The sequence below is a fragment of the Anser anser genome (genome assembly GCF_964211835.1).
Source record: "Anser anser genome assembly, chromosome: 1".
Lineage (NCBI taxonomy): Eukaryota > Metazoa > Chordata > Aves > Anseriformes > Anatidae > Anser > Anser anser.
Window position 1 is genome coordinate 5,482,205 of NC_139720.1, and position 7,568 is coordinate 5,489,772.

Genomic DNA, 7,568 nt, shown 5'->3' on the forward strand with positions numbered 1-7,568 from the left:
ACTGGATGATTTTTAAGGTCCCTTCCAACCCAAACCATTCTGTAATTCTATGATTATAAATTAGGCTACATTTTCTGATGAAATTTTCGATCATCTGATTTGTATCTACAAACCAAGTTAGCCATACACAGGGAGAATGAGCTGCCTTTTGCCATTACTGCTCTGATAACTGCCAACTCAAATCACTTTACCTGCTGACCTGCAGATCCACAGAAAAATAATTTTGCAGAATGATATAGGAAACCTTTACAAAACCCACATTTATCAAATGAAGAACTGCATGTCATCATTTAGCATTTCAGAATATGGGAAACCATTTCAGAGCTATTATATCTTCCATGTCCGCACGTATCATCAGTGTTAAAGGAGTCCCCACAATTTTTTGAGAGAAAAAAAAAAAAAAATCATTTTTTGCCTACCTGGTCCAGAAGCTGTGAACTACTGAAAGCTGTGTACTGCACCTAGTCTTGCACTAGACCAAGAAGGATTAAGGGAGCCTGAATACTCCAGATTCTATCTTTTTACAACTTTCTCAGTAATGTGTGACAAGAAGGAAAAGTTAGATACAAGGCAAGAAAGAAATTATTAGGGTCTGCCAAATATTTTCTGTGAACTTTTTTTGACAGAAAATTGCACTTTCATTAAATACATGCCTACAGTGTCTGCTCTCCTCAAACTTTCAATTTTTGTCAGATAACGAAAGCCTCAGGATTTTCATCAAAAAGGCAATTTTCCACAGGAAAGAATTCTCTTGTTTGACTTTATCTAGAAATTACCAATTTCAAAAGATAATTTTCTAAGATGAGTCACAATGAATATGACTATTTACAATCAACACTAGTCCTCACTGTGGTATCTGAGCAGTCTTTACTAAAACCAGGCATGATTAGTACATGCAAGACATAAAGTGAACAAGTCCGACACACATCTTGTAACCTTGTGCAGTGTTCTGCATGTGAAATTCCTGTTTCTCCTGTTGCAGTATCAACCATTTTTTCCCCATCAGTAGTGCTTGAAATGTATTTTCCTCCTCTGACTTCAATATTAAATCAAAAGTGGTTTGTAGATGAAAAAGAGAAGTTGAAACAGAGAGAGTGATTTAAATAATAAAAAACCCTTAACATCAATTACAATGAAAGGGCTGTTTAGTTTTTGCTTTAAGTCTAAAAATTTTGTGCATATTAGCCTTTTAATTGGCCATCCTGCAGGGAAGGATTACGTCCCATAAAGCTTTGTACATTGCATCACTACAAGATGCACACACAGAAAGGGTATCATAGAATGGACGATATCTGTTTGCCTTCAGTCTTAATTGGTTTGATACCACCAGCTTTTCTGGTTGGCTGAAGGCAGTACTGGAACCTTGTAAAGCAGGCACTATTTCATTTCTTCTGTGTTGTAACTGTAATAAAAGAACCTTCCCAATTTCTTTATAATCTGCTTCATGTCAATTCCCTCAGGTTGCTAGCTTCATTCTAATTCTATTTTTAAACAAAGGCAGTTGATTCTTCTTCTTCTTAGCTACCCTTTGCTTAACCCCTAATTTGAATCTGCCAGTCTTTCCTGTGTGTCATTTGGAATAAATGCAGTATAAGAAAGAAGTTCATTTTACAGAAGAACAAATATGTTTTTATTCCCTGTATTGTCTTGTCCTGTGCATCTTGCTGAATATTTTACTTTGTTGCTGTATAATATCTTGTAATAAATTCATTAAAAATAAATAAATAAATAAATAAAAATAAACAGGGAAAAAAATTGAGGTTGTGGTATAACCTAAAAGGCTAACAGCACAGTAAGACATACCAGAGTGAAATCTAGCTCTTGTATAAATCAGTGGCAAGGCTGTCATTCCCTTCAATAGTCTAGGACATCATTTGAGTCTTTATAGGAACACCTTTATAGGAGCATAAGCATTTTTTTTGTTGTTTTGTTTTAAATGATGTGTCATTCAGTACTGCAAATTCAAAATGTTAAAAAGAAAAAACATCACCTGTCCATGGAAGCTGCAATATCTTATACCATTAATTTATAACTATGATCTAAGCTATTCTTCTTGTTTTCCCTGTAGGACTTTAGGGATCGTTTAAGACAGATATTTCAAATAGCTTTCTTGTAATATACATCAGAATATGGAATCTGAGATTATTTGTCTCTTGCAGTCAGGACTGTGAGTAAAACAGCATGTATCTTAAGACTTGCTTTAAATCATGAGACAAAACACCTGCTTGCTATCAGGACTGGAAAGCTAAGGATTGGAGTTACAGGAAGGACAGGCATGTGATAATGAATTGCAACCCAAATGGATTTGAATAACCTGCAGCCAAACGCCTCTATAAAGGATACGAACAATACCCCTTCGTGCTCTTAGTGAAGATGTAAACTTTCTGTTCTTACATGGGACAGCAGTTTTTATTTTCCTACAAATAAGTAGTATTGGCCCAGATTATACCTTCCAGTTACTTGAGTGATCTATTTGTGAAATGTTTTGTTGTTGTTGTTGTTTGTTGTTGTTCTTGTTGTTTCCTTTGCTGACTTCCTAACATATTCTAAACTCTTATTTAATTCTTTGTCTATAGACTTTGCCTAGGACCCATTACAATCAACAGAAATTGCTGCACTTCTGCCTAGTAAGGGTTTGTTTCTCCTACTGACTTCTTACAGAATTTTTAGCACTGGACTGAACTGTGAGTAGGCCCTGGATTTAAAATCATAGCCTTGTTTTCGAATACAAATGCTTATTTCATAAAAAGATCTGTATGATGATAACAAATATTCTCATGCTGGAGGAAACAACAGTGAAGAAATAATGTTCCAGGTAACTGAAGTTCAAGTGTTTCACTAAAAAGAAACTTCATGCTTGTGCGCAAAACAAATCATGAAAACAAAACAAATCAAAAAAACGTACATTAGGTGATAGTGATTTTGATCTACCTGCATTTCAGAAGTGTAGTCCAAGAGTTAAATAAAATAAAATAAAATAAAATAAAATAAAATAAAATAATAATAATTCAAGTGGTTAAACAATTCAAGTAAAAATGATTACATGGTCCAGAAAATACGATCCAGTACTGAAACCAGTATTTCCTGTAAATGATGTTTCCAAATCTATCAGTGTCTCAGAACTGTACATGTTTTCAGTATTTCACTTTTCAGGAGGAAAAAAAAATGCTGACATTAACTTGTAATTAATTTTGTAGTTTTCTGGGATTATTATCTATGTACTATCTATGAGTTCCACTAAATGTGTTTTGATGTGTCCTCAATCAGGAGCTAGAACAGTTTTACTCTTTCTGGAAGAAGCAACAGTGGAAAGCATGTAAGCAATACTTCATAAATAAAATTTAGACCTGACTTGACTTTACCTTTTTTTCTGTGAGAAACTCAATTAAAATGTTTACATTTTGATTGACAGTGGTTTTGTTTGTTTGTTGTTTTGTTTGTTTGTTTGTTTCTCCCTATAGTTTATCTCTCTCTGTGTTATCTGTGGAGAAAATAAGCTCTTCAAGGTCAGGGTTATCTTTGTGTATAGCATCTAACAAAGGGGGAAAATTATGATTTGGTTCTTCTAAGACTTACTGTACTATCATTAAAAATAATCAACAACATCTTTACTTGAACAGAGGAAAAAATACGTATGCATTTAGGGTAGTACTAATAAAACAAGGGTTTTTTGGTTGTTAGCAATATCTTCTATACACATTGATTTAAATCAATGTCCTGACTCTTCTCTTGTTTAGAGGAGGGGATATAACTTGCAGTAACATAAAACTACCTTACATGCAATCAAAAATCTGTATATATGTCTTTTATTTTTTGTCTTTTTTTTTTTTTCCCCACAACACATAGAGAAGGGAACAACTGACTGCAAATCGAATTTGTAATTCATGAAGTACCACCCCTAAAAATTTCAGTTAAATATGATATTAGAAATTAATTAATAAGAACTATTCTGAGTTGTATTCACGTGTTACCTGAAGATAATTCAAGATGAATATTTCAGTTATATGTGTCATCTTCACAATGCAGAGCCTCATTACTCAGCATTTCATCCACCACAGGGAAGGAAGCTGAAAAGAAAACAAGTCCTGAAGGGAATATTAAGGTCTGAGAAAAAGAAAAAAGAAAAAAAAAAAAGGCTGTTTAGCATACTTACATCTCCTTTTCCTCCTAACTATTGGCATACTCACATACTTCATAGCCAGGCAAGAAGGGAATATAGACGCCTTACGTGTAGCATGCTCCTACAAAACTGTTAGTAGGGTTGCAAGAGGAAGCTAACTTATGGCAATGCAACTTTGGTTTCCATGGGGATCACTACGCCTATATCTATGTTCTCCATCTGTTTTGTCCTGTAATTTTCTGCTGACTCAACACTGTAACAAAATAAGACTAAGTTTCTTTGAAAATAGATGTTTTGGTGCAATTCTGCTTGTGGTAAATGGTGTTTATGACAGTTTTCACTTAATAATTGCATCTTAAGGAGGTGTGGACTGTATAGCAAAACCCTTTGTAGGCTGATGCTAATGCAACCATAACGGAAGAAAGAATTTCTGGAGGACACCACACTTGCAAAATTGTCACAATAAGCAAGGAGGAAAAAAGAGAGAAATATCATCATTGCATGTGCACAGTTGGCATTTCTGTAGCTGAATTATTATTCTCAATACAAATTGCCAGCCTCAGGAAAACTTCATAGCCCTGTTAGATCTGTATTATTAAATTCCACTTCCATATGTATGAAGTGACTGTCAAGTGACATTATAGCCACACTTGGTCCATTAATATCATATAGCTATATCTTTAATGATGCCTCTATTGATTGCCTGAAAGACACTGCAAATCAGCAGCTGAGTTGTCATGGTAAAGAACATGCTAACCATGTAGGGCAACGCAGTAGTCAACATATTTATTCCAAGTCTACACAAAGATTAAATAGAAACGGGCTTTAAGGAAATATTAACCTGTAACTTCTACCCTACAACAGAATGGTTCTCTGTCACCTTTTTCTCCTGACCGATGGCTCTTTAGGTGTGTAAACCAAGACAGAAAATGAGAGACTGTGGTTCAGGACATATGGCAGCCTTCTCTCTTAGTGTATTGTCCACACAGAGATTGGGTTAGCAATGGCTTTATTTCCTTCTCAGTCATCCATATCCAATCCTTAGAAATCACATGGGGTCATATGGCTTTGTAGATAATTTGCTATGTGGATGTTCGCTGCCAACAAGACTTCAGCTTCTTATTTTTTTTCCAGGTAGAGAAATAAACATAAATGTACATTAGAACAGTTCAGCCTACTCTTGGTGAGTGTTTACTGTCCCAGAAAAGTCTTGGTCCCATATACCAATACCACCACACTTTGTGCTGCATGTGTACACCAGGATTATGACTTCGCCCTCTCTGCACAAATTTACACAAATAGCAAGTTTTGTCTTCCAAGTGAGAAACATAAAGTACATTTGGATGCACTCCCAAAAGGGTGTAGGGAGTGTGGAGGAGTAGGAATGTAGTTATATCCAGATCTTAGTATGGGATAGTTCTGATTGGGATTTGAATCTTTGTTTTTATTCTGGAAAAATAAAATAAAAATCTGTGTGAATAGAAGACCAATATCTGGTACTTGCTATACATCTGAAAGACCAACAGCTCTCACCTGAATCTTACATATCACTTTGGATTCATACCGTTGTAAAGGAACTTTGCCCCATTTTGCCCCTACATGCAGGAGTTTTATATATCCAGTATTTTATTTTTTATTTTTTTTTTGTGGCCAAAATTAGCTCATATAGCCTCTTGAGCTGCTTAAATCTCTAGCTATAGTACATTTCCTCTTTATCCTCAAATAATTTCTGTATTTTTTTTTTTTTAAACTATGAACATTAAAAAGGGAACAATACTCCAGAATCAACTTTCCCTGTTATATGTTGAGAAATAAACTCATCTCTCCATTACTTCCTTCTAGGTCTGGATTTGTACTCATAAAGATTTCATTAGCCCAGTTACCACAGTATCATTGTGGGGGTTCAGGGCAAATCACTAGGACCTTTCATAGTTACTGCTGCCTAAATCAATCAGATCAGCCTGTTTCTCATAGTGACCAGGGAGCTGCTATTTGGCTGTTTAAAAATCCATTTAAAAAATAAAAATAAAAAATTATATTCATACTAAGAAAAAACAAGGCTTTGCATGCTTATTTATGGTGCTGAAAGTGTCTGCAATCAGAGTGAAGAGGAGAAAACAGAAAAATTGGTACTAGTGGCATACAAAACCAAATAGCAAATGTTCACATTTTTCCCTGAGTTTGTTTGGCAGATGCACTCTGATTCTCTTCTGAACAAGATAAAATTTATTCCTGACTGTCTTTGTGTGGACTGGAATTCCTCCTATTGCTACTCTCTGTTCTTTCTCATTTGGATACACTCTTTTTTATTCTTTAACTATTTTGAGTACTGATGTCATGGTAGCATGCTAATAATTTTCCTGAACACCTTTTGACATATTAGAGCAATTTAAGCTTTTCTGAAGTCTTCTAGACTTTCCTGACAATCTAAATTCTTTAAACAACCTCCATCAGGGGAATAAAAATCTCAAAGAACTCACGGATTCAAAACATCCTCCTCTGCTCATTTTAAAGTACTGGTTCCTAATGCACTAGAAATTACTTTGTCATGATTGGTATGAGATCATCATACAAAAAAAAAAATGCAGAACAGCAGCTTGTAATGAAAACTACTGCCTTTTTCTGCAACATCATAGTCTGCTTTACCATTGATCTAGCGATAGGCTTATACGAGATTAACATTGTTGTTTATTCCTAATTATCTTTCTCATTGCATGTACCACATCCTGACATGAACCTTTTTGTTTTCACCATGCCTGTAGTTTATAAAAATATTTTTTGAGATGTAACTACTTATTTATTATTATTTCTGCTTCTTCCAGTTTGCAAAATAATTCAGGTTAAACAAGACTTCTGGAGATCTTTAATTCAACCTCCTGATTAAACAAAGCCTAACTTTAAATTTTGACTAGGCTGCTTAGTGCCTTGCCTAAAGTAGTTTGGAAAATATTCAAGGAGAGAGAGCCCACAACCTCTCAGGGACACAGTTAGAGTTCCTGGCAACCCTCCATGAAGAAGTATTTGCCCCCATTCTCTCAGCTTGTTACTGTATTCTGTTTGGTTGGTTTGGTTGGCCTTAGTTGTTACTTCTGTTGTATATACATGTGAAGAGCTTGGCTCCATCGCCTCCATATTGCCACTTTACATCTCTTTAAGATAAAGAAGACTCAATAAATACTGCTTTTCCTTTTTAAATATTAAATATGTTTTTTTCTTCTTCATAATGAGCTTTGCTTTTCCATTGCTATCTATACATAATGTATATATGTGGAGAGTGTGAGAGAGAGAGTCTGTATTATTGAGATTGTCTGCATTTTCTCCTATGAAATAAAGGCTACCACAGTAATTCCTAAACAAACACCAAGGTCCAACCCCATGATTTACCTTTATATATCATAAGGAGATCCTAGATAGTTATTTCATGCTGAGGACAATATATAAATGTTGG